We start from the raw sequence: 26,615 nt of genomic DNA, 5'->3' as shown, positions 1-26,615 counted from the left end.
GCAGAGGAGGAAAGATTTATGTTTTAGGTATAAAACAGGTAGAAGCGTGAAACATCGATTGTGGGACGGGGGATTGAGCTGCTAAGTGAGGTAAGGGAGAACCGCTGCAGAGCAGTATCTGCGTGGGTTGAGAGGATGGATCAAAATGCAGAGACGTTTCTAATCTAAATTGTATGGGATGAGAGCCAGGATGATGGTTGCGGAGGAGAGAACCGGTCTCCGGGAATACCGACATTCAAGGAGTAGTCGAGGAAAGGGGCCTGTTTGTTTTACTTCGTAAGTATCTTTTACCAAGTTTTACTTGGTAAGTATCTTTTTTAAAAATTAATTTTTATTCAGTATGAAAATTGCTACCCTCTTGCCCTTTTCCAGGGACCAAACCCACGATGTTGGCGTTCTGCCACATTCTAACTGAGCTAACTAGCCACCAGCTAGCCCTCTGTGTCAGTAAATATCTTAACAGAAATTTTACTTCTAACCACATGATACCTCATTATCTAATACATATAGATCTTTGAGTTTTTAAGAGTAAAGCCTCTTTACAGTACAATCAGACTTGTCTAAAAAACTTTTTTTTTAAGAAATCATGATGAAGTTTTATGTGCCACTGTGTAGCCTCCACATGCCCTCTCCTCGTTTAGACTGAGTGATGCACCTTTCAGGGCTTTCTAGTCCATGCACCGCATCCCTGGGCCAGAGGCAGGGGGAGTCTTTGGGCTGATGCTAGATTTGGATACTGGCTCCTCCACCTTTGAACTCTGTAACTTTGGGCCTTTTACTTTATCTTGAAGTCACAGTTTTCTCATCTGCAAAGTGGAAAGATTAGTATCTATCAAAGCTTCAAAAGAAAAGCATTTGTTGGTTCAAACCGGAATATCTCCAAGAAAGCTACCTGACATTTTGAAGAAGCCGTTTTGTGATTCACACCTGTTTCCTGACCATGGAAAACAAACTATTCACCTTTCAGCTTTTAAAAAATTACCCATCTGTATACCCAGCAAACACCCCTACCCCCTGTCTGACCCAAGCCTTATTCATCCCTGAGCCTTCCCCCTACCCCGTTTTTCCTTGGTAAAATATACATACCTGCTGGAAAAAAAAAAAAAAAGAACAGTTTACTTTTTTGTTTACTATGAGTACCTTTAAGCCAGTAGTGGCCTGCTGACTCTTAAGAAGTCTCACAATTAATATGTTAGGGATATAGTCACCTCAAATAATGGGGAGCTTCAGTGGAGAAGAACATGGGAGTTCTTTGTCTCTTTTTTTTTCTTTTTAAAATGTATTTGGGCTTTTTATTGCTTGAGTAGAAAGTGCTCATTACTTATTATTTTATGTTTATAATACAGAAATTAAAAGAAACAAAAAAGGTTTTTGGAAATGGCATACATCGCACTGTTGTAGTGGTTGATTTCCTCAAGATTGTCTTCTGTGGTTTTGGTGCAGTGGGAGGAGGCACAGTTGCAGGTCTGAGAGGGGAAACTGACTGTGGCTTATTCCCAGCGGGGGCCCCCCCCTGCCGTTTTCCAGTGGAAAAGGAGGGAGGGGGTGGAGGGGGGGGTCTGGGTGAGGAAGCTTCTCTGGTGGGTGGACAGGTTCCCGTGTAAATGGAACTCCCTGTTATTTATGTTGGTCCGGGTGTCACAGTCGGGACAATAGCCATGGTATTGCACTTTCTCATTAAACCGAACTAGTTCCCGAGGCCCTGCCTGGGGGCACCTGTCTTTTTCAGGTCTGTGCTTCAGAGGCCTCCTGGGAGCCTTGTACAAGGTACCAGTGGGTATGCCTCCGACGACTCCATTTGGAATTTTGTTGGGTGCCCCGGGGAAGCCTCCATTTTCACAGGAGGGTGCCATTCGTTTTCACAGGATTGACCGTCAGCGCCCCTCTCCAGGGGTCTTCACACTTCACAGGGGTCAACCGGGGGAGGTGGCGAAAGGTTTGGTTTTCTCAGGACCTTGAAGATAGCAGACAGGTGTGCTGGGGGCTTGATGAGGGGTGCATGGGCCTGCACTTTGGTCTTCTCGATACTGGAGGCCGTTGTGCTGCTGGAGCTACTATTCAGGGTGTCTGTTTTGGAGCTGTCGGTCATCTCATCCTCCAGCTGCAGGTTGGAGGTCAGGGTATCAATCTGGTTAACCACCTCAAGTTCCTTGGCCATGTCCTTCAGGTCGCCCAGGACTAATTCTAGATTCTCCACGATGATCTTGATCTGTTCCTTCACCTTGGTTTTGGAGGCTGCCGGTGGTCCCTCGGCTGGAGAGGACGAGGAGGGGGTCCCCTTGGACTTGGCTGACATTCGGTGGGGGCAGGCGAGGCAGGTCAGCACAGGCGGGTGAGCGGAGGCTGCTGCGTGCCCCCGTCCCTGGCGCTGCTGCTGCGGCCGCTGCCGCCCAGATACCCCCACATCTTGGACGCTCCCTGGGCTGCGGCGGGTGGCGGCGCTCGGCGCTCAGCTGGGCGGCCGCACAGTGGTGCCAACTCCCCGAGACACTGCGCTCTGCGCGGGGCTGCAGACGGGGCGAGCAGCGCGCCTGCGTCTCCTCCCGCCCGAGTTCTTTGTTTCTTGCAGCAGTCTTGGGGAGGAACTCCGTGCAGAGTGCCATCCAGACTCAGGGCCTTTGCATGTCTCTGCTTCACCATCTTTAGCATAGAGGTTTTTCTCATGCTCATCTCCTTCTCACAAAGTAAATTCTTTTTTTTTTTTTTTTAAGATTTTATTTATTTGAGAGAGAGAGAGAGAAGAGGAGAGGGAGCATGAGCAGGGGGAGGGGCAGAGGGCAAAACAGACTCCCTGCTGAGCAGGAAGCCTGACCAGGACTGGATCCCAGGTCCCTGGGATCATATGACCTGAGCGGAAGGCAGATGCTTAACCAACTGAGCCACCCAGGCACTCTTCTCACAAAGTAACTTCTTTGTGTTTAGGCATCACTTCGTTGTTCCAGCAGGGAACAGAGGGAATGGGCCAAGGGTAACAGCAAAAGCTTTCTCCTGGTGAGGCTTTTCCTTATTCAGGAAATGAGGCAGTCCCCTTCCCACCAGGGGCTTCTTATTTCATTATCCTGAGGTGAGTCACATGGCCATCCCTTAGCTGCAGGTAGTCAGGGAGGTCAGGAATTTAGCTTTCCAGTCTTTTTGGTTAGAATGCAAAGGAGAAGGTGGTGGGAGTGGGTTTATATCAGTCTACATAGTATCTATTCTTAGGGCAATATTATCTTGGTATAGTTACCAACTTCTGGATCTTATTGGGAGTGACGGGTGTCCTGGTTTGCCTAGGACTGAGACATTTCCTGGGATGTAGGACTTTCAGTGCCATAACCTGGACAGTCTGTAGGAAAACCAGGATGATTGTCATCTTAGTACTGTCCTATTCTCTTCGGTAAGTGTGTCATCTCTTGAGGATGGGGCCGCCTTCACTAGGGTTACAAAGACTGAAAAAATAATAATAATATGATAGTAACAATTAAAAATTATACAAAGTAATGACTAAACTATTAAATAATATTTTAATAATTTACAGTGAGAAATAAATGATACTGAATCCGTGGAGCAGATTGGAAGTGGAACTCCATGTTGCTGCTTAGTGCATGTGAGATTTTGACCAGGTGTCTTGGGGCTACAATATTACCCAACTCTAGGGGGGGCTTTGCTCATAGCAGCCTGGAATTGATTCTGTAGTACTTAATTGACTTATTATACTGAAAAGAATTGTATGTTATCTCCGGCAAGTATACATGTTAAACCCTATGTTGCAGGTATGCACTCACTAGCACACATGGGGTAGACTATTAGACACCAGAGGCCCTCCTGATGCCAGGCTTCCTGCTGAGGTTGACCTTGAAAGTAGACCCTTCATGGGTGACATGGTCGGGAGAATAAGAACCTTTTTTCCCTTCCCCATCTCTCTACCTGAAGCTGAGACCTGGGCTGAATGTGTCTGTTGGGCCCCCAGGAGTCAGGAGGATCCTGGAGTCTTAAAGATTTTCCTCTGCTGTCCTCCCTTCCCTGTTTGAACAGAGATTCCTCTTACTGTTAATAGGAACCTGGCTCACTGCCTCTTTTCCTTAACCTCATCCTAAAACTGTGATACATATTTAATATTTTCTTGCATGTTTGACTTTTAGTTAATATTTAACGATAATTTCATTCTGTAGCCATCCTCTTATCTGGTATCTTGGAACTAGTCCCTATGCCTCTCAGTTTTAGCCTCTGATGATTAAGTTCTGTTAAAAAAAACAAACAAACATGTGCTATTCGGACATACTCTTTTATTAGTAAAGGCATTACTTAGTATGTGACTAACGCTGTGCATCTATAACCCGTTGTTCTACCTCGTGAGTACCAACGTAATTTAGAAAGAATTCTTTCTTTGTCAAAGACCTTTTCTAGGTGGGCCACATGTTTCCAGACCTATTTCATAGTAATTTGTGGTTTTTTAGGTATGTCAATAGAGATGCTGTAGCCAGAATGCCTGGATTCTGTTAGATAAACATTTTGTAAGAGTGCTTACTTTAAAAAATTGTCTTGTTTAAAAAGTTAATTTCTTCTCTAATGTCTCAGTGAAGACATTTTTTAGTAAATCTGATAAATTCTAGTTAAAAATTTTCTTTTTAATATTTTAAGCCTTTTAACATTTTGTTTTTGATATTTTAAATCTTTTAAGCCTCTTTTCTGAAGGTTGATATATTAATACTTTTTAGTTCACATACTTTCCTCTGAATTTTAAGAAATCTGTGCTAGAATCTGTAACATGCTTAATATATACTTTTGTTGATCATATGGGTTTTTATTAAAAACAGCTAAATAAAAATTTCCATGACTGATAGTGTGCATATGATAATATATTTTTCATCATTTATATACTGTTGGGAGAGTGACTCATGCACTGTTTTCTCTTGAGTTCCTGAGAGTTTATAAAATTATTACAAACAGTTGGCAACAGAATTGAAATAATGAATGTATAAAGTGGAGGAAAAAATGTTTCTCATTTGTTCCTCTCTTACCTTGATGAAATTTTTACCACTTGGAATTTTCCAGTAAAGTCAAGGTCAGTATGTGAGTCTAATATGGTTCTATCCATCATGGTCTAAGGATTTCCTGTCTTGTCATACAGCATGTGTGTTCCCAAAGGAGAAAATACAGTTTGATTTTATGATGATAAATAGCTTTTCAAGGACACTGGAGTCGGGTATAAAAGGATGATCACTGTTTGAGGACCAGGAGATAGTGCAGAGGGGAAAGGGTGACATGAAAGTTAAAAGTTGACATCACTAAGCTCCAAATTGTTGGTCACCCCTAATATCTCTAGCTGTCCTCCTGGCAATATTTTAGGGATGTATTTCCTTGGATCTTTACATTAGTAGGATGTCATAGGCCTTAGGATCCAGCATAAAACTGAGCTGAAAACAAAGTAGAGTTGTTTGTGACCCGCTGGGGTGGTCCTTCAGGTAGTACACATTCTCAGGTGATAACTGGTGAGTGACCTTGGGCAATTAAACCTTAACATTGGACAGTGTCATGGACAACCCAGTGAGAACATCACAAATACTTCAAAAAAATGTGTAAAAATTCAGACTCCAATGCATTGTTTTATACCTTGACACTCCTGGATAAGTTACCTTGTGTTTTACCCCCAGGCTTCCCCTTCTGTACATCGTTATCCATCTGGGTTTTGATTTACTTTTCATTGCACACTTATTATCCCTCTCATTGCTTCACTGTGGGGGAAAATCTTTTTTATTCCAGAGCTGTAACATTGCTGCCTGGGCCTTTTACCTTGAAGTTTCAATGTCCTAGACGTCTATAAAAGAAATAGAAGATCCCTTTACTTTAACTCCCTATATGTGTGTTTTATCTGTTAAGGCATGTTGGCATTTAGTGGGGACGGGGAGGGAGGATGATCCACCTAGAAGCTTCCTTTGTTCTAATTTACATAATTTCTTAACGTATTCATGGCACCCTTTCCCTTAGCTTCAAATTTTGAGCTTTTAGAAGACTTAGATGTTTTGGTTTTGTATGCATACATTTTGAAATCCCTGGGTTGAACATTTTCTAGATGTTTGCACACTCTATTCAGCCTAGGGCTGAGCTCCCTAAATGACCATTAACCAGAAGTCTTATCTGTCCAAAGAGAGGATTCATGCTCCTCCAAGTATGCATTGCCCTCTGCATAGCATATTAATTTTGGCAACCAGAGATAGATGAGAATTTTGCTGCATTTAAATTTTTCATTGTGATGAGACAAATCTATTATTATAAAAGCTCTCTACTCATCAGTGAGAATGTTTCCTTCTGTTTTAATTAAAGGAGCAGTATATTTTTAAATTTAATTACGGCATCTTTGATGATCTGATACTGGCTACAAGCTAAGAATTCTTTGATTCTTAAGATTTATAATGTGCCTAGAGCAAAAGAATGATGGAAATGTTCAGTATCTACACTGTTCCGTAAGATAGGCGCATGTGGCTGTTGGGCACTTAAAAGGTGGCTAGTGGGACCGAGGAATTAAATTTTAAATTTTCTTTAAAACTAAAATTTAAATAGTAGCATGTGGTTAGTGGTTACCATATTGGATAGCAAAGATCTAGAGCATGTAGAAAAACTTCCATTTAGTATAATGGCATCCTGGAATTTCAAATTTCCTTGGTTTTGGTTGGGAAGTTGAGGCTGGTTAAATTTGAAATTGATAATGGATAGTATTGGTCTTAGCCATGGAGAGAGACTTCTTTAACAGAGATGTGAGTTTATTGGACTTAAATATATTAGAGAGAAGGCAAGTATCCATTCCAAAAATAATTCCATATAATGAGTTGAACAAATATTTGGAAAATATTTCCTGTGTATAAAGAAGTATACTAAATATGGAGGCTAGAAGGTGAGTGGAACTTAGGTCATACCCTCGAGGAGCTTTCTATTTGAGTTTTCCTCCAGAAGCTTTGATAGGCGCACGGGTGAGCTCTGCCCTTGTAGAGCACAAAATGCCAAGTGGGGCATTGTCATCAGGGTTTGGCTTCATTGCTTTACAGGAGGGCTGGGGCTCAAGGAAGAGCTGTTTATATCCCAGAACATAGAGTTGCATATCAACTCTGACATGCAAGATTAATTTCAGTCGCCAGAGGGTTGAGGTGGGATTGGGATTTCTTCAGGCGTGTGCTGCAAGAAGCTCTGCTGAGTTCCAGGTGTGTTTGAGCAGGCCCCTCAGGTCTGCCCCATTTCTGGGAGATGGACTTTCCCTGGGCTCTGGAATGCTAGAGAGACATTGAACATGGACCCTTCCCCATCCATACTCCTCTCACTGAGGTGAGGAGGAATTCTTGATAATGCTGAGTTTGGCTCAGCAACCAGGACTGTCTAATGGAGATAAATATTCCCTTAAACAAAAGTATAGAGATTGTTGGGCAAGCCAGATTTTTAAAAGTCACAGTAAGAATTCAGCTTTCTTTTACTTATTTTTTTTCTCCCAACTGGTAAGACCCCACCTGAGTTCACTTGGCTGTGCTCTTACTTGGAAACCCAAGGGCCAAGGAAAAGCCACAGAAAAATAGGCCGCATCTGCTCCTACTCGTACAGCCACCTTACTTGCTCACTAAGGTCTGTGTTTTTAGCTAAATAAATCATGAACTTACAGCAGAGGCTTGTGTGTTCCTACCAGTCTATTACCCACGGAGCCACTAACCAGAGCTCACTTAACGCTGCTTGGAGTCAGGGAACTCGGAACCTAACTGTCCTGGGCCCTCTTTCTGGCAGTTGGGTGAGTCATGAGAGCCTGAAGGGTGAAGCTCAGACAGGCTGGAGCAGTAGGTTATGGAGTAAGAAAGGGAGACCATGTAAACAGTGGTGAGCTGGAAGCAGAGGAATTACTGATCTGATCTGGTGCAAATGTGGAGGGGGAAGAGCCAGGCTTTCCCCCTTGGCTCCTGGGGACAGGGGACTTGTGTCACATGGACTTGTGTCTTGGCAGCTGGGACCCTCAGGATCGAGTCAGCAGAGTTACCCAGTGCACCTGGGGTTTGTTTTTGCCAGGTCCGGGAGGCAGTTCTTCAGACAGTCTGTTACAGCTGAGACTGAGGGAGAATGGGGGGATGGGTTGACAGTCTTCACACGAGGTGTCCAGACACTCCTGGCTCACAACTCAGCCATGGATAGTGGGATGCTCGCCTGTCTGTGTGCTTGGGTCCTTGATCTCTGGCCTTGGGCTGTGATGTTAGCCTGACTAGGTTGGCACATGCAGCCTGGAATGGTTTGGCACACATAGCCTGGAATGGGTTAGGCCTCTGCTTCAGCCATTAAGGAAGGGAACTGGCCAGTCTTTCCTGAAATAGTGCCCACAGGCTGGCAGGGCCCTGACTGGCACCTGCCCCTTTCAGAGGTGGGCTCAGGATAACTGTGTGGAAATTTTCCAGTGTGTGGGTTGTGGAACGATATCCCATCTCCCTTCAAGCACAGCCAGGCCAGAACATCAGTGGCGTTTGCAAAGAATGGGTTAACTATTAGAAGAAAACATTTCCAAAAGTAAGTAATTATGGGTACAGATGGGAAAAGATGGGTAAATTTGACTTTTTAAAGATCTGAAATGTCTGTATCACTAAAGGCAAAACTGCAAATATTACTAAAAGACAAATGGGAGACTGAGAGAAAATAGGCCATGTGTAATAGACAAAGGATAAATACAGAGACTATAAGGAACCTTCTGCAAAATAATCAGGTATGATTTTGTCCCACTAGATTGGCAGGAATTAAAAAGATTAATAATCTGTTTTGGCAACAGATGAAAAATGGGTATTGTTTACATATGGTGAATGTATAAATTGTTCAGACCTTTTTGGGGGAGCAGTTTGGCACTATCTATGAAAAAAGGTCAGATATCTTTGATTCAGTAATTCTGTATCTAGCAAAGATACCTACGTGTATACTCGTATCCCTTTATTGTTAGTAATGGTAAAATATGGAATAACTGAATGCACAGCAGTACAGCTGGCATATGAAATATTATGCAGCACCTTAAAAAATGTGATAGATGTGTAGCAACTGATGTGGGAAACTCTCCCTGATACATTTTTCCTGAGAAACATAAATGATAAAATTATCACAATTTATGTAAAAAAAAAAAAACTCCTCAAAACTAGATGTATTTCTATATGTATTGCATTTTATAGATTCTGTATGTGTTGTGCATATGAAATCTATATATATCATGGATTCTAAAACATGTTTTTCACATGTTAGAATTTCTAAAATCACTATCTAACAATTGGCATAGTTTAATAGTTAATTTTTTTTCTTTCTTTGTGAAGCATAATGTATATTATAAGTGATACTAGATTTAATGGCAGATGATACATAAATGAACTGATAAAGGACTCGAAGGACTGGGATGGGATTGAGGAGATGACAGTAGAGATTGACTCCATCTGTATCATCTGTATTATTTGAAAAGATTTATTTAGGGTTGGCTCAAGTCAGTTAAGCATCTGCCTCTGGCTCAGGTCATGATCCTGGAGTCCCGAATGAGCCTCTTTCTTGAGAGACAGAGAGAGCACATGCGTAGTGGGGGTTGGGGGGTGGGGGTGTGGACAGAAGCAGAGGGAGAGGGAGAGAGAATCTCAAGCAGACTCCTCACTGAGCACAGAGCCGATGCAGGGCTTGATCTCACAACCCTGAGATCAGGATCTGAACTGAAACCAAGAGTTGGATACCCAACTGACTGAGCCACACAGGCGTCCCTGAAATTCTTTTAATGATGAAAATGAGTTCACTTCTCTGAGCTCTTTCTCTCTACCTCTGCCATTATATTTGATATTCTGCTTCTTCTGAGAACTTTAATCCCCAGATGACTGAGAGATTGTTCAACTCCATTAAGAAGTTAAATAGCTGTAAAGATTTCAATGGGAGAGAATTGTGTGCTGAGGTCCAAGAAGAGGGGGAACAGGACTCTATAGAGACCAGGGCCAGTCATCCCATTGTAACCTTTCCTGTCTGTGTGAAGAGATTGAAGGCCTCAGTCTACAAGGTGGTGCCTGGTTAACCCAGGTTAATTACTGCCGGGTTACCCATCCACCCATCCACCTACTGGGCAAACCCAGTCGGTGGTATCCCATCCACTCTTTGGATGAAGGAATCCTATGGTGAGGCCAAAAATAGGTCAAACCAAGGAACATTACCCAACAACATTGAAAGGAGGCTGCATTGTCCGGGTAGAAAACTGAGACATAGTGGGAAGAGTGAAAGGAGTAAATGGGCTTTTATATCCGAGCGGTGTAATGAGGCAGGTAGGAGATGACCTACCATAGGTGGGAGGTTGGGTGTGCTTCGCTCTGGCGGCTGGACCCTGGGATCCTTAACAGGGTGTAGTGTGGGTGTCTCGCCATAAGTGAGCGCTGCATTGTGAAGATGCACACTCAGAGTTTAGTAGTGACACTATCACCAAAGATGACGATCGTTTATCGTTAAAACAGGCAGAGCTGTGGGAGCCAGAGGAAGGAGAAAGCAGCCCTTGGAAAATCCAGGGAGACTTTTTGGCCAAGATGTCATTTGGGGTGGTAGAATTTGGACCTGTGTTTTTTAAGGAGGGATGCAAAGGAAAGGAAGGAAGGCACAAAAGAATATGAGGAACTGTGAGCAGTAAGTAGTTGCCTTGGTCCAGGCACACAAACAGGCATATAGAACCAGGTGTACAAAAGGGAAGCAGTAGGAAGTAAGATTTAAAAAGGTAGCTTATGGGCAGACCACAGAGAGCTGAGAATGTCAGATTTGGGACTTTGACCTTGACTCAGTAGGCTCATGTTTTCTCTTTAATCTTTTGGTTACCAGGTATTTTTGTAACATCATTGGTTTGACTTTTATTTAATTCAGTCACTTCAAGTTTATTTTCTAAGGGTTTATGGTAGAGATTTAAATCTTGTGTTAAAAAGTTTGTAGACCATAGGAGTTTTTTTGCATGTAAAATGCTGAATTTCAAAATTACATTTGTGCTACACACTCTGGTTTTGCTCTCTGCCTGGCAGCATTTGCAAATAACCACTTCACTTTCAAAGGAGATGCTAGTATTTATCCTTATCCAGTGAAAGTCAAGAAGTGAGTCCTGCATGAAGAGGTGAAATTCAACATGAAAGATTTATGGAATAAAGTTAGTGAGAGACAGCAAAGCCATGATCCTTGCTCTCTTTCCTATAGCATGATTTGGAAAATCTTTTGTCCGGGCAGTTCCTTACAGCCTTTCTTTTAAACCTGGCCACCTTTCCATTGCCAGCTCAACTTCCTTGTTAGCTGATGCTACTGCTTCAAGTTCTGGCTTTGGCTCCCCAGGTGCCTTGCTGAGCTGAGCTGACCTTAGGAAATCTGAAATGTCGAGGGTCAGTTGGCAGTAGGGAAATGTGGTAGCAACCCTTGCTTTTTCTGCCATGATGTAACTTAATCAGATTCTCTTGTTTTTCCTTGAATGGTACAAGCAATTGCACTGAAATGGTTATTCATCTGTGCCTGTGATGCTTTAAAAAATAATTTCACTAATATGTCACAACATGCATTATTTATTATTTTAGTAAATGGATTTTTAAACAAGCAACAATTTACAAATTTAAACATGACAATTAACATGATATGACATAAAAAATTAAATAATCTCCTGGTGTCTTTGTTATCAGCATTGCATTAATGATCTTAGCCCTTCTGGGAGCTTTCATTTTTTGACGACTCTGACGGATGATGGCAGATTGTGGTGATGATATGCTTATAACTTATATTTTAGACAAAATGATATTGGCATGTAATGCGGACTGCCAGAAATAACATCGTTTGTCATTGCTAGTATTGTTTCAACTTACATTCTGAGTTCTTTAAGGAGGATGTCCACTATCTAATTATGCACTGGTGGGCCTTGGTAGGGTTTACCTTCTGCTTGGAAACCAGTTTAGGCCCAATGAGAGTGTTTCCTGTTCTTTCCTCCTGGGAGGTATGGGGTGGGCTCACTACTTTGGCTCAGTCTGCTGACTGCTCTTACCCTGGAGTTTGAATCTGGAGAGAATGTTCTAAATTGCAGGGACAGTTAGTAGTAGTGGCAGAGTTAGAAAAATTACCAAGATTTCTTTCCTGGATAGTCTTAGTTGCACACATCAGTGCTAGTAACAGTGTTTACTTTTAAGTGCATTTTGTGCTGATAGCCCCTTTGTGCACATCATCAGAACTTCCAGCACGGTCACACTGCCTGCCAGCCAACAGTTTGCTTTCAGTAGTGTTGCTGTCTTCTGTGCTTATTTGTGCTGTTATTTGAATATTTAATAGAGCTGAATTTCAGACTGTCCTCTGAAGAATTTTAAGCCTTGCGAAGGTACCCTTGGGCACCTGATAACAGAGTACCTCAGTTGGATGACGTCTTAATGGTTTTTCTCTCCTATTACTATACAGGTATATTACGGTAGGTTAAATGGGAGTTTTCCTATTGTCTAAAATTTTGACCCAGTTCCCAGAGCTGTTGTCAGTAGGTGGTAAGTACCCACATTGTTTGAAGAGAGACTCTAGAAACATCCATTGCAGGATTTGTTAAGAGGTGGCCAAAGGCGTCTAACAACTATTACATCCTCCACCCTATAACCCAGGCTGTGTCAGGAAGACTAGAAAGGATTCCATGCAAGGAACTCCTGGGAGTATAGTGTGCTCTTCCCTGGGGGAAGTGAGTTCCCTCTCTCTATCCTCCCCACAGTACATTTGAGAGAGGCCCAAGCTGGTATGAGATTAGAATGGAATCCTAAGAAAGAATTCTTGAGACTGTAGTGTGAATCTCCTGGAGTTTGGAGATGTCTGTGAACACAGTGATGGGAAGCAGCCTTGTGGCTGGAGCTACCCTGGAGTGGGGGGTGGGGAGAGGGGACGCCAAAGGCTTGACATTTCCTGCTGGCTAGGAGGTCTGCCTGGAGGGCAGCTGTGAGTCATCTTGAGAAAGACAGTCTCTGGTACAAGGACTGCCCCCCACCCCCCGGCCAGCTGTAGGACCCCAGCAGAAAGAGGCTGTGGGCGAACTGCAGGAGCAGGAGCTGAGAGGAGGTGGTAAGAGATGAGCCAAGGGCCCCCATTGCCTGCATCAGGCAGCGTGGGGGTCCCAGTGAAGGAGTCACACTAGAGGGAACCTGCATTTGAACTCCTGCAAGTGGCAGCTCTTTTACAGGCCAGGGGATCATAGACGAGTGAATAGACTTCTCTGTTTCCTTTTCCTCACACTTGCCTCTTTTCACTCTCTGAGCCCTTCCCTCGCCTCAACGGCTGGTTTGAGGGGAAAAGCTTCACATTGGATGAAATTAGTTTCGGTTTAGACTAGATTGGACTTTTTTTTTTTTTAAGATTTTATTTATTTATTTGACAGAGAGACAGTGAGAGAGGGAACACAAGCAGGGGGAGTGGGAGAGGGAGAAGCAGGCTTCCCACCAAGCAGAGAGCCCGATGTGGAGCTCGATTCCAGGACCCTGGGATTATGACCTGAGCCGAAGGCAGACACAAAGAATGAGCCACCCAGGCGCCCCAGATTGGACTTTTTAATAACTGAAAGTTTGGCTGCATTCACTTGAGATCATGATTTCTTTTTTAAATTCTAGCTACCAATCAGTAGTTGTAAGTTACTGAGCCCTGAAAAATCCTTCCATGATGGCACAGTCAACAATCTCAGCACCAGTTGACTAGAGCTGGGTCTTATAATTATGTGCAGTTTCATTTATTTTTTACCCTGCAGATTTGAGGCATACAACTTGCCGGCAATTACTGTGTCATCTGAGAAAGTTGAAATTTCCCTATAAGCGGAACACTTTGTAAATTTGATAACTCACTATATAGCCAATACAGGTCATGCCCCCATAATGGCATTAGGGACTCCTTATGAGTTAGCCTGGAACTTTGCAACGTTTAATTGTAATTTTTTATTTTTGTTATTGGTTTGTTTTATAGTGGTGAAAAACAAAACAAGATTTATCATCTTAGCCATTTTTAAAGTTAAGGTATATAGTACAGTACATTTTAAAATCTTTTCTTAAAATAGCTTTATTTATTATAGAGAGAGAGCATGTGTGGGGCAGTGGGGAGAGAGGGAGAAGGAAAGAGAATCTTAAAGCAGACTCCCCACTGAGTGTGGAGCCCAACCAGAAGCTCCATCTCATGACCCCCAGATCATGACCTGAGCCAAAATCAAGAGTTGATGCTTAACCAGCTGAGCCACCCAAGCATCCCATTAATATTTTTATTTTTTAAAGTAATCTCTCTGTTGAACATGGGGCAGGAACTCATGATCCCAAGATCAAGAGCTGCATGCTTTACAGAATGAGTGAGCCAGGAGCCCCTTATCATTCTACTTTCTAAGAGTTTGATTACCATAGATATTTCATATAAGTGGAATCACGTAAGATTTGTCTTTTGTGACTGGCTTATTTCACTTAGCATAATATCCCCAAGGTTTATCCATATTGTAGCATATGACAGGATTTCCTTCTTCTTTTAAGGCTGAGTAATGTTCCAATGTATGTACATACCACAGTTTTTATTCATTCATCTGTTAATGGACATTTGGGTTGCTTCCACCTCTTGACTCTTGTGAATACTGCTGTAATGAATGTATTGCAGATACCTTTTTAGGATCCTGTTTTCATTTCTTTTGGATATATTCCCAGAAGTAGACTTGCTGGATGATATGGTAATTCTATTTTTAATTTTTTTGAGACACCTCTATATTGTTTTCCATAATGGCTACGGGAAATTACCTTCCCACCAATAGTGCACAAGGGGTTCTGATTTCTCCACATCCCCTCCAGCACTTACTCTTTTCTGTACTTTTGATAGAGACCATCCTGATGGTTGTGGGGGTGTTTCCCATTGTGGTTTTGGTTTGTATTTCTCTTAGGATTAGTGGTGTTGAGTTTCTGTTCATGTACATGCTGGCCATTTTCAAGTCCTTTGCCCATTTGAAAAATCATATTGTTTAGTTGTTGAGTTGTAGCATTTCTTTATATATTCTGGATATTAATTAACCCCTTATCAGATATATGGTTTCAAAATACTTTCTTCCATTTCATAGGTTGCCTTTTCATTTTGCCTTTATATATTGCAGTTAAAACAGTATGATTACCAAATGCTTTGGAATACTGAAAAGTTTAGTAGATAATATGACAGATTTTGATCAGGTCTTCGGTATCTTCCCAGCAAGCCCTATTGAGTAAGGCATAAAACTTGAACTAATTCCATAGTTTGACTGAAACACTCTTCATAGTCTTCTTCCCAGCTTTGTACACCCCATCATCATGCCTTCTTAATCTCCCCCACTCATCTGTCCACAGATTCCCTAAAATACTGTTTGATCCTGGGTACCCTTTCACACCCTGTTGTTTCTTACTTTCCCTCTTGTTTTACCTTGTTTTTTAGACTCATTCTCCTCCTAGAAGACATGGCTTAAATGTGGAGATTCTCCACTCAACCAGTCAGTCACAGCTTCCTTCTCCCGTAGCTTCTTAGATGCAGCTCGTGTTAGAACACTTGTCTGGAGGTAGTGTGAGGATTTTTCTAACCCTCTCCCTCCCACCCCAGCACCGTAAGCTGCTGGAGCATCCAGCTTGGTTTTCTGCTTTTTCCCCTTAATTCCTTAGGACCCACCACTATATCTGGCCCATGATGTTTCTCTACTTCAAATGATTATGGGTAGAAAGAAAGAGCAAATGCCTTTTTTAAAGGAACAGCAGAACTTTATACCAGTTGTGCTTCTAAATATCCTTTCTCCTCTAATTTTATCTGGTAAGATTTTGGCAGCTAATTGTGGATTTTATGAACTTATATTGGGTTGCTTTTGTCTTCTGTTATAAAAGCAATAATTAGAGGAAATGATCCTTTTGAGAGGTTGCTTAATGAATTCTGCTTCATTTAAATGTGCTGCTTTAAATCTTACTTCAAGTAAACTGTACTAATACCCAAATTATTTCACTGTAGCTCAGTATTGAACCAAAGTATTATGATGATTAATTTTCTTCTGTTAAATTCCTTATAGTCTTCTCTGGTAGTGGTGGTGGGGCTGAACAATCAAAAAAGAATTTATTGACTTTACATTTAGTATGGTTTACTCTGCTTGATTATATCGTTCAAGTATGAATTTGTGTGTGGTATAAGATTGCGCTGTACTGGAGTTCTGTTAAACAAATTACTTTGTATTTTATTAACTATTGGTGTTTAAATTTAATGGTTTAAGAATTCAAAAAGCCTTTTTTCCTAAGTGTTCGAATGCTTTTATTATAATTCCACAGCCTAACCTTCTGGTTTCACTGCATCCTTCTCCACCCTTGAAACAAGCCCAGGCATAGACACTCTGGCACACACACCAGGGAGCCTTCCCTCCTCCTCTCCTCCTCACCCCAACATGACTTGAAATGTCTGTCTGAGATATCATCAGAATGTGCACCCAGAGTGGTGGCCAGTCTAGTAGCCCTTGTGCTGCAGTCCCCTCACCACCGTGGCAGCCCCTCAGGCATCCATAGTTATCACCCTTGGTCTGTAGGTTGATTATTTCCTTGAACTTCTATTAGGCCTTGTGGGCAGGGAGCACCCAGTGAGTCATGACTACCTGGAGACTCTCTTTTTTTTTTTCTATTACCTACTAACAAGGCATGTTGCTCACATACTATAGAAGATAAAAGATGTGGTGAGCATGTATTTTGTGTCTTAGCAATGAGCTTCATCCAGGATGGACTTGATTTTTAAATGATTTCGACTTACGTCATGATATAAATCACTAGTCAGGAAATTTCAGCATTTCTATAAAAAATACATCTTATTAAAAATGTAAATATAGGGGCGCCTGGGTGGCTCAGTCGGTTAAGCGACTGCCTTCGGCTCAGGTCATGATCCTGGAGTCCCGGGATCGAGTCCCGCAACGGGCTCCCTGCTCAGCAGGGAGTCTGCTTCTCCCTCTGACCCTCCCCCCCTCATGCTCTCTCTCTCTGTATCTCATTCTCTCTCTCAAATAAATAAATAAAATCTTTAAAAAAAATGTAAATATAGTCATCATGGTTTACATTCAGTAAATGAACACTATGAACCTATAAGTAGGGATCTGTGTTGCAGTTTTGGCTCCAAAAGTTGAAAATTTGGGAACTATTTTATTTCTTAGAACTTGAAAATTCCATAGGAAGTTAACTAGAATTCAGTTGCAGATATTTTTGCCATGTTAAATGAGTTTTTTAACCATACCAAACCTAGCATGGATACTGTAAAATTTTTTGTTCAACAAAACACAGTAGAGCCTTATGTATGTTTGCTGGACCTTTTCTTTGTCAATAATAAACTGTATTTAATAAAAACAGACAAAAAATAAAGAGCCTGTTATAGAACTTGTATCTTCTCAGCACATGTGAAATGCATTTGTGAACCAGGCAAAGTGACGTAGAATTTGGAACCTCATGAGTGGAGGTACGTAACTTCCTTGTTTTGTAGTCACTGAAGGCAGGACTTTGATGGGGAGCAGTGTGGGCCCTGAACAGCTCTGTACAAGTTAGGATTTACCTCTTTGAGCTTTATTTTCTCATTTACAACATCGAAGAGGTTTAGGATCATAGCACATGATCTTAACTAATTTATTTTTTCTAGACAGCAACTTCTATGTGTGTATTGCTTTCAGATGTTGAAATGTCGGTGGGTTTCATTTCAATGGGTCTTCTGCCCACTTATATAGTGGGTAAGGTGGGCATTACTCTTGTGCAGCTAAGAAAACAGGTTCAAGAGAAGTTTTGTCTGTTTTGTCTTCACATGGTCAGCTGGTGGCAGAGCAAGAACTCCTGCTTGGGTCTCCTGGCTCCACATCCCGTGGTCTTTCCACTGAAAATGCTATTTACTGTGCTGTGGCAGATAAAGAAGCATAAAACAATTCTTTACTTACAGTCACCTTCATTTTCCAATGTAATTACACCTTTGGGGGAAAAAAATGAACCTTTTGATTTTTCATCTCCCAGATTATTCCTTAAATTAGACAATATATCACCATTCTAAATGGATTTTTTAAAATTCCATAGTCCAACAACTGGTTCTTGAATAATTTTTCTGTAGCCTCAAATTGGATTGTGAAGATTTTATTGTGAGGGATCTATGCAATGTAACCACTCTTCTTTGGGTGAGAAGTTGATCTCTTCTTCTGAATAAGTGAGTGATCATCTCTTTTCATGAAAAGGAACCTGAATATATGAGGTATGGCAGTATTGTGGTGAAACAGAACTCCACAAGTAACACATTAATATCAGCATCTTTATTTTTGGTCAGATATTACATAGCTAGAATTTATTATGCCTATCCTAGTCTATACTGAACTAACTACATAATTTAAAATATCTTAGATTTAAGCAGCCTTTATATTCTTTTTAATATACAGCAATAAGAAATTTAACATTTTAAATCAGTTATACATATGAAATCAAAGAAGGCATTGCAAGGTAAAATCTCTAATGTTGTAGGAGCTGAGGTTCTGTAGAACCTGAGAAAAGAGAGAGATCGGTAGGCTTTCCTAGAGCAAGCATGCATTTAACTGTACCTTGGGTCAGAATACCAATGTTAATATTATCTAGAGACGTCTAATATTCAAAACAGAAAGGGGAGGGTGGACTAAGCTCAGTTGACTTCTGTTGCTCAGAGGGTGTGGTCAGGGCTGTTGCTCTGCATCTTAAGCTCTGCTCTCTCTCTATATATAATTTGTGTATCTGCTCTCTTCTTGGGGGTGGGAAAATGGCTGCCCATACGTCCTGCCAGGTGAGCAATTCCAGCCACCAAAGACTTTTTCTCTCAACATGGATACAGAAACATACAGAAAGAGCCTGCCTGAGGCATGTGCCCAACGCTTAGACCAGCTACTGTCACCAGAGGCCTGGGGACTGTGGTTTGGGGGTGTGTTTATTTGGTGGGTTGGGGCCAGTGGCCCTGTGAGTGACAGCTCTCCAGGACCAGGAATGGAAGTGGCACTCCCCAGAAGAAATGGGGTGGTGCACCGATGGAAGGGGAGAAGGTAGGAAATGTGCACAGCAGCCGCAAAATATAGGTGGCCTAGATAGTACTGCAGTTTTTAAATTGTTCACTGGGTTCAGTTATAGGGGACACATACCTGTCCCCCAAACACATACCTATCACGCATGACATAAACCTGTTGGGTATGGGGGACACAGAAGTACTCTAGGTAATTCTAGACTGTTTTTCCAGGTGTCATTCCCTGTTATATAGTAGTTTTTAAAGTAGCAAATCTGCAGCTACTCTTTTACCTAATGCACCATGAGTGTCCCAAATGTTTGTGCTTTCAAGTATTTATTATATGTGCCTTTTATATGTGTGCTTTTTTTAAGTTAAAAAATGTAGTTACCTTGGCCATCTATTTGGATGTGACAACCCTCCATTTTATAAAATAATTACTGTTGAATCAAGATTTCTGCTCAACGTGTGCTATCAAGTTACCTATCAAAGCCAACTGAGTGAATGATTAAAAGGTTCAGATCAAAAGCAACTGGCTTAACTTCATGGAGGTTTTCATCCTTTAATTTAAAATGTGTCTATGTCTAACTGATTATCTCTCACATTTGTAAAGAAGTATTGACGTCCTGTAAAGTATGCAGTGACCTCACTTCTGGCTGTGTGAGCAGGTTTCACTGCAGGCCTCGGAAGCATTGATATTCCTGTAACCTTTGAGGCAAGATGTGTGTATAGTGTATTAATGAGCTGGTTGAAGTGATGTACAGTAATTTCATCCTTGGGTAAAAACAGATGTGAAAGATTCTGTTTTAATATTTAATCAGGCTCCAAGCCTCTGTTGGCTTGTTTAAGTTGACCTGACAGCATTATACCTGGAAACAGTTTGAATTAAACTCTGAGTGCTTGACCTTGTTCAAACAGTTGTAATTTAATAAGCCTGCTGTCTTGGTGGAGATAGCATGGCTAATAGGCAAATCCTTTTCTGGCTGGGATTGCTCTGTTTGTGAGTGCTGGGGGTGGGGAGATTCAGAGGTTCCCGGATTCCCACCAGCCTTTGGGAGGAACTAGATTTGAAGAAGGGGGGAAAAAACCCTAAATTAAAAAACTGTCTTTTAGAAGACCTTTGAAAACATGTCTAAAAAAAGTAAAAAATAAATAAGTAAATAAAAATAAAAAATAAAAAACATGTCTATCATTTTAATTTTTAGCCTTACAGAAGTAATATTTTTAATGTCATTTTAGTTGGGCTCATTTTGGTCAAATGGAATGAAAAATCATTTATTAAAAAGGGGCGGCTGGAAAATTCTCAGAGATCAAAGGCACCTTAGGAGACCTGGACACTAGCTAGCTCTGGCTTTCTGTTCATCAGTCCGTCCATCCTTCTCTCTGCTGGTCTGTCTGCCATGCACCCATCCATTCTCCTCTCGTCCCATCTGGTTTCTGTCTTTGCCTTCCTCTGCCCATGGCTTGTTCTGCTCCCTGCTCTCCTGTTGCTTCCTCCCTCTCCACTCAGGAGCTTTTCCTCTACCTGCATAGCATTGGTTTATTCATCATTTCTGTTCTGTGCTGTCAGTTTATTGTGGCCCTTCCTAGTCTCCGCTCTAATTTTTGCTGTTAACAAGTTTGTTTTCTTGTTCAGATTTCAGATAGTGGGTCTCTACTTGCTAATCTTTTTTTGTGCTATATGAAAACTGCCTGTGTTTTCTAGATCAAGGGGCTATGTACAGGACAGGTTTTAGCTTGAAAGAAAGATTGGTTGGACCAAATGCCATGACTTGCTCAATATAAATATTTGTTTGCATATATATAAGTTCCTCCATGTTATGAAAATGCTACATGCTTATTGAAAAAAATGAGAACATTGAAAATACTAATAAAAATATAGTTAAAATATCCCATAATCCCACTATTCAAATTAGCTAACAACTTTGGTTTATTTCCTCTTTTATTTTTTTCTTGTTTACACATAAAAATTGTATACACAGGGGCACCTGGGTGGCTCAGTCAGATAAGCATATGCCTTCGGCTCAGGTCATGATCTCAGGGTCCTGGGATCGAGCCCCACATTGGGCTCCCTGCTCAGTGGGGAGTCTGCTTCTCCCTCTGTGTGCTTGCTTGCTGTCTCTCTCTCAAATAAATAAATCTTTAAAAAAAAATTGTATACACATTAAACACTGCCTAAAATTTAGAATCATATTGGCAATTTTTTCTTCATATTGGTAATATTTTAAAGGTCTTCATATCTACTAGTCACCAGTGACATTTGTAGGAATACTTCTGGCTATAAGCATTGTTTTAAAAGCTCTGCAGTTTGGTGTGAATATTTTATTAATTCTTGGACTCCTGACTGGCATCATTAGTCTTCTCTTAGAGTTGCATTACTATCAATCCCTTTGAGAGGAGTTAGGTATCTTTTTTTTTCAAAGATTTTATTTATTTTTTTGAGAGAGAGAGTGCACAAGTGGTGGGAGGGGCATAGGGAGAAGCAGACAACCTGCTAAGTGAGGAGCGGGACATGGGGTTCAAACCCAGGACTCCGGGATCATGACCTGAGCTGAAGGCAGATGCTTAACTGACTGAGCTATGCAGGTGTCCCATGTATATTTTCATATTATATATATTTTTATGCTTAACATAGTGCCTCATAGTAAGTGGTTGTCCAGTGTTTGGTCTGTGCTTTTTGCTTAATTTTACTAAATGTGATTTCTCTGTGTGTTCAAAATACATCAGTAAAGGAAATATCCTTAATTGCTTTAAGATGAATGCAAAGTTTTACTGTCCATGTGGTGTATGAGATGCCTTCTGTAAGAAGCTGGCTGGTTCTTCTCTTTCAGGCTCCCTCCCGGGGTAGCCTTCGTTATCTTGTTAGATTTGCCATGGTCTGGTGTGATGGGCAGAATTCTAAGAATGACCACGCAGATGACCCTTGCCCTTTGTGTAACCCTTTGAGTTTGGGTCAAACCTGTGAATATATTGAGATAGCATTCCCATGATAGCATTTCCTTGTATGGCAAAAGGGAGAATATCCAGGTAGGCTAATCTAATTATACGAGCCCATTAAAAACAGAGTCTGTTCTGGTTACTGGGAAGAAAAAGATTCAAAGCATGAGTAGGATTCGATTCAACGTGTTGTTGCTGGCTTTGAATATGGAGGTGACTTGTGCCAGGGAACATAGGTAGCTTCTAGAAGCTGACTGTGATTCCCCCAGCGGACAACCAGCAAAGAAACGGGGACCTCAGTTCTATAACCACTGGGAACTGAATTCTGCCGTCAACCTAATTTAGCGTGGAAGTGGATTCTTCCTTAGAGGCTCCAGATAAAAGCCCATCCTAGCCAACACCTTCATTTTTGGCTCTGTGAAACCTTAAGCAGAGAACCTAGTCAAGCCTGGATGTCTGGCCTATGGAACTGTGAACTAATGAATGGTTGTTGTTTTAAGCCACCATTTGTGTCAGTGGAAAACTAGTAACAGTTCAGATCTGGCTGATTCTTAGCTTTGTCAGATTATATCCTGATTTTCTCTGGATGGTAAGGGTAGAGCTCTCTTGTAGGGACAGACTCACATTAGCCCAGCTAAAGAAATGGATATATGAAGTCAGGGGACCAGTGTATTTATTTGTTTGCCTGAGAAGTAATTATCCCAAGGACCAAGATTCTCAGTTTGAATGGTCAGTATATTATTTCTGTGAAGGGAGACCTGTGTATGAAGCTAATCTTGTATTAGTGAGCATGGCATCTAACCAGAACAGGGATGCCTTCCCTGTGTCCTGGACAGTGTTTAGATGGGCACTTCAACTTATCTGGAGATTTGCTGTATTAGTTTTCATTTGCTGTATTGAGCAAGTCACCACAATTTGGCAGCTAAAACCAACACATTTATTATCTTATTCTTCATAGGTTGAGTCTAGGTATGGATTAGTTGGGTTCTCACCAAGCTGAAATCAAGATGTCTGCTCAGGCTATGATCTCATCTGAGGGTTGGGGTCCTTTTCCAAGCTCACTGGCTTGGGCAGTGTTCAGTTGCTTGTGGTTGTAGGACTGAGGCCCTGTGCTCCTAGAGGCTGTCCTGCCACATGGCCCTCTCCACAACATAGCTTTTTGCTTGTTCAAGGTCAGTTTGAGGATTTCTTATATGCATCCCATCTTTATAATCTCTGATCCTTTTCAAAACCTCAGTCTGATTAAGTCAGGCCAACCCCGGATGATCTTCCTCCTGATGGGCTCAAAATTAATGGATTTGGGGTCTTAATGACATCAGCAAATTCCCCTCACCTTGGTCCTACAATATAACCTGATTGGGAGTGAAATCCATCATATTCATGCTCCTGCTCACACTTGGGAGAGAATTCTAGAGGATGTATGGATGTATATACTAGAAGGCCATCTCAGAATCCTTCTAGACATTAGTCTCTGCATCCACTGCTGACTGACCACCTTGTTGTCTGACACTTTCTTTCTATAGCTGTGTTAATATATCCAGCGCTTAGAAGTCCAGGCTTGGAAGTTATTTTGCACCTCTAAAGTTACTACATAGTTCTACTCATATTCAGAATGTGTTGATCTTAAAGTTTAAGTTTGTGAAGGCAATTTTATTTCTCTTTCTCCCTTTAGTAGTTGGGGGATGTGATGACGGGCAATGTCTTCACTGTAATTTCCAAGGTCCTGACAGCAGTGGCCTCTGTTTGTAGTTTTATGGTCTAAAGATTTTAGATTATTAGACAAATTCTACCCTCGCTGAACTTTTGAGTGTTATAACTTAACATTCTACTTAATAGATAGATAAATTGAGAAGAAATGAGTTGCTTGCAGTTAAATTTTTAACCATTGAAGAAATGCAAGTACATTTCTTTTTACTTATTTCCTGCATTTTTCAGTGTGGTGACTTCCAGTAAAAGGCATAGTCTAAATTGAAGCAATTAAGAAAAAGTTTTTCTATTATGGGGATTTTGACAGTATATAAACATAGATGTCTTTTGCCCATTAAAATGAATGCTAAGGAGTCCAGAATGTTTTCATGAGGTAGATTTTTACCGTTGCCCATCTGTTGTGAGAGATCATTGCCTCAGGCCATGGTGGCCAAGAATGTGGCAGAGTTAACCTGCCTCACTCTCTAGGGAAACTGTCAAGAAATGGGCAATGAATTAATAAGTGAAAAGTGGTTCTGTGAGCTATAGGCAGTCAGTTGTTGATTGTTGGAAAAGGTAGGAGGTAGGGTAATGGAAGATGACATTCAAACTTAGCTGTTAACTCAAGTTGAGCTGAACTTGGGGTATCTGCTGTCATTTGCTCATTTTCCTGGAGTGGTAGTAGCTTATAGGTTAAATAAGCAGACCTGGGAATCAGACTGCTTGGAATAAATGCGCATTCTCCCGTTTGCCCCACTTTCCCGAGCCTTTCTTCTCCTGTCCGTGAAATGAGGGTTAAAAGAGACATGCTGTAAAACACTTTATAGGATGCTGAGCACTAGTACTAGTGGTGGACCAAGGAGAGGTGGCTGTATGGAGCCATCTTGCCCCAGAAGGGAGACATTAGAATTGTTTAGGATTGCCAGTGCAAAGTGATAATAAAAAGCAGACTGACTCTTAGTTTATTACTGTTTTTAAATTTTCTACAGACAAGGTACCCCCTTATTGCCTGAACCATGGGTGGACCACTCCTTCCATCTACCCCTTGAAATGCCACTGCCTTGCATGTAACTGTTCAAAATGTACGCTTTTATTGTCCTTCTTACATCTGAGCTGAGCTCAGATATTTTCATTAATAACTTTTCATTGTGTTTTCATTAGAAAGGAAATGCTGGGTGAACATGGTCTAATAACGTGTGATAGAAGTGTGTACAAAAATTGGTGAATAAAAATGAGACATTTTTAGTATGGATTGTAAACCATTAAGCTAGAACGTAGTAAAATCTGACCTGAAAAATAGAAAAATCAAACAACTGATTAATCAGAACATATTTTTGCTTTTCTCTTTGTCTGAATCCTAAACATTATGATTATTTACGTTTCAGACGTGTACATGAATACATGACATATGTCCTTTAGTCTTCCATTTTGTCTATAAACCATGCTTAAAAGACTTCCGTGAACAAACTTATAGTGTAAGCCTGAGCTTGGCAATCAAGATGATTTCCAGTCTTGGCCTCAGCCTACTTTCCCTGACTCATCGCCCCAGACTCTCTGTTCAGCTAAATTTATTGTCTCCCTACTCTGCTTCTTCTGGAGCTTCAGCCTCTGGAGCGCTCTCTACTGTGCTTGTCCCAAATTAACCATCCCTACCCAACTACCCAAACCTGCCCAGTCACAGTTCCGCAATCTTAAGTCCCTTTAGCTCAGTGAAGCCTTCCATTCCAGACCCCCTAACTGCATTTTAGTGGTGCTAAGTCCTGACTGTACTTACAGACTTCATTCTTCCTGCCTGCAGATGTTGGTTAAGATTACATGGCATTCAGGGCAGGATGATCTGCAGGTTCTGTAGAGGGTAGGCTGACGCTGGTGGAGATGGTTATTTTCTTGCCTTCCTGAATTTCTCTAGTCAGGATCGTTCTTTTCACATCTGCCTGTCTTCTCCACTCTCACAGAGCCAAAGCTACCAGAATTTGCTTAGTCTCAGTGGTCAAGAACCTTCAGAATAATTCAAAAGGGTTCTTAAAGATCAGTCACTACAGAAGTCTCTTGAGAGAGGGTTACCCTGTTGTCTTTGCACACCTCCAGTTCCCAGTTTGGCTGCCCCGTTTGTCAGGTGCAACCTTCATATTGAGCACTTAAAAATTCTCTTCCCTCTGGTGTTCTCCAGTGCAGTTACACCGATTAAGTCAGTCTTTCCCAATGCAAAATGCGTTACAGTGTATGTTCATTTGAATCTTGTAAAGTTGCTGATACCTGTTTTTGACCTATAAAAATAGCAATTTTATATAGGTCAGCCTAATATATTCCTCCTGATGATCTGCTTTTTTGTTTTATATATTCCTCCAGTTAAATAACATCCTATCATTTAAGTCCTTAATGTAAATTCTTTGTTCCTTTTTTCTTTTTTTATATATTTTTTTATTTTATGTGTATCCTTACTCTGATAGGCCCCAGGAATTTGACCCACTGCAGCTCAAAGTCTGCCTTGGCTCCTCTTCCCCAGATAAACTGTGAATTGTTCCCCAAATTCTCGAGTTTTTGGACTCTGAACCAAGGTTTCTTAATCATCATGTCCACAGATATATGTATGATGAGGTCAGGAGTGGTGGGAAGTAAGTAATGGGGACATGAGAAATCTGTGAAAAGTAATAGTAAAAGATAGGTTATCTTGGCCTTACTAAAGTGTAAATGAGGCCAGTCCTGTTCCCTAAAATCAATTGTAGAACTTATCCTCTTGATTGTGCAAAGGAATGGTTCCTTGTCCAATTCTTTATTGACCGGATACCAGCTCTTTCCCTTTCTCTTGCTTCAAATGAAATTTTGTGGAGTAGTTGTAGTATTCATATGATGAGCAGAGTGCCCAGCTTCCAAGCCCCACCCCAAACAACTTAGATCCCAAACCACTTTGAGGAGGCTAATATATTTTGTATTCTGCTGTCTCTTTCCCCTAATGTTCTCACTGTTTCCTCTCCCACTGTGTTGAGGTCATGTATCTGTTGAGCAGGATGGGACAAAGGAAAGAACTCCCATCG

General features: G+C 41.4%; 1 protein-coding gene and 1 pseudogene across 7 annotated transcripts in view; one reads left to right on the top strand and one right to left on the bottom strand.

The window, feature by feature from the left end:
* Window positions 1–26,615, top strand: part of KAT6B (lysine acetyltransferase 6B) — a 180,477-nt gene that overhangs the window by 46,952 nt on the left and 106,910 nt on the right. The gene's annotated exons all lie outside the window — the stretch shown is intronic.
* On the bottom strand, window positions 781–2,469 carry LOC112807642 (protein Largen pseudogene; annotated as a pseudogene).

Source organism: Callorhinus ursinus, unplaced genomic scaffold, assembly GCF_003265705.2.
Source record: "Callorhinus ursinus isolate GAN/ISIS: 27379988/994484 unplaced genomic scaffold, GSC_fseal_2.0 scaffold31, whole genome shotgun sequence".
NCBI lineage: Eukaryota > Metazoa > Chordata > Mammalia > Carnivora > Otariidae > Callorhinus > Callorhinus ursinus.
This window is presented reverse-complemented; position numbering and strand designations above follow the sequence as displayed.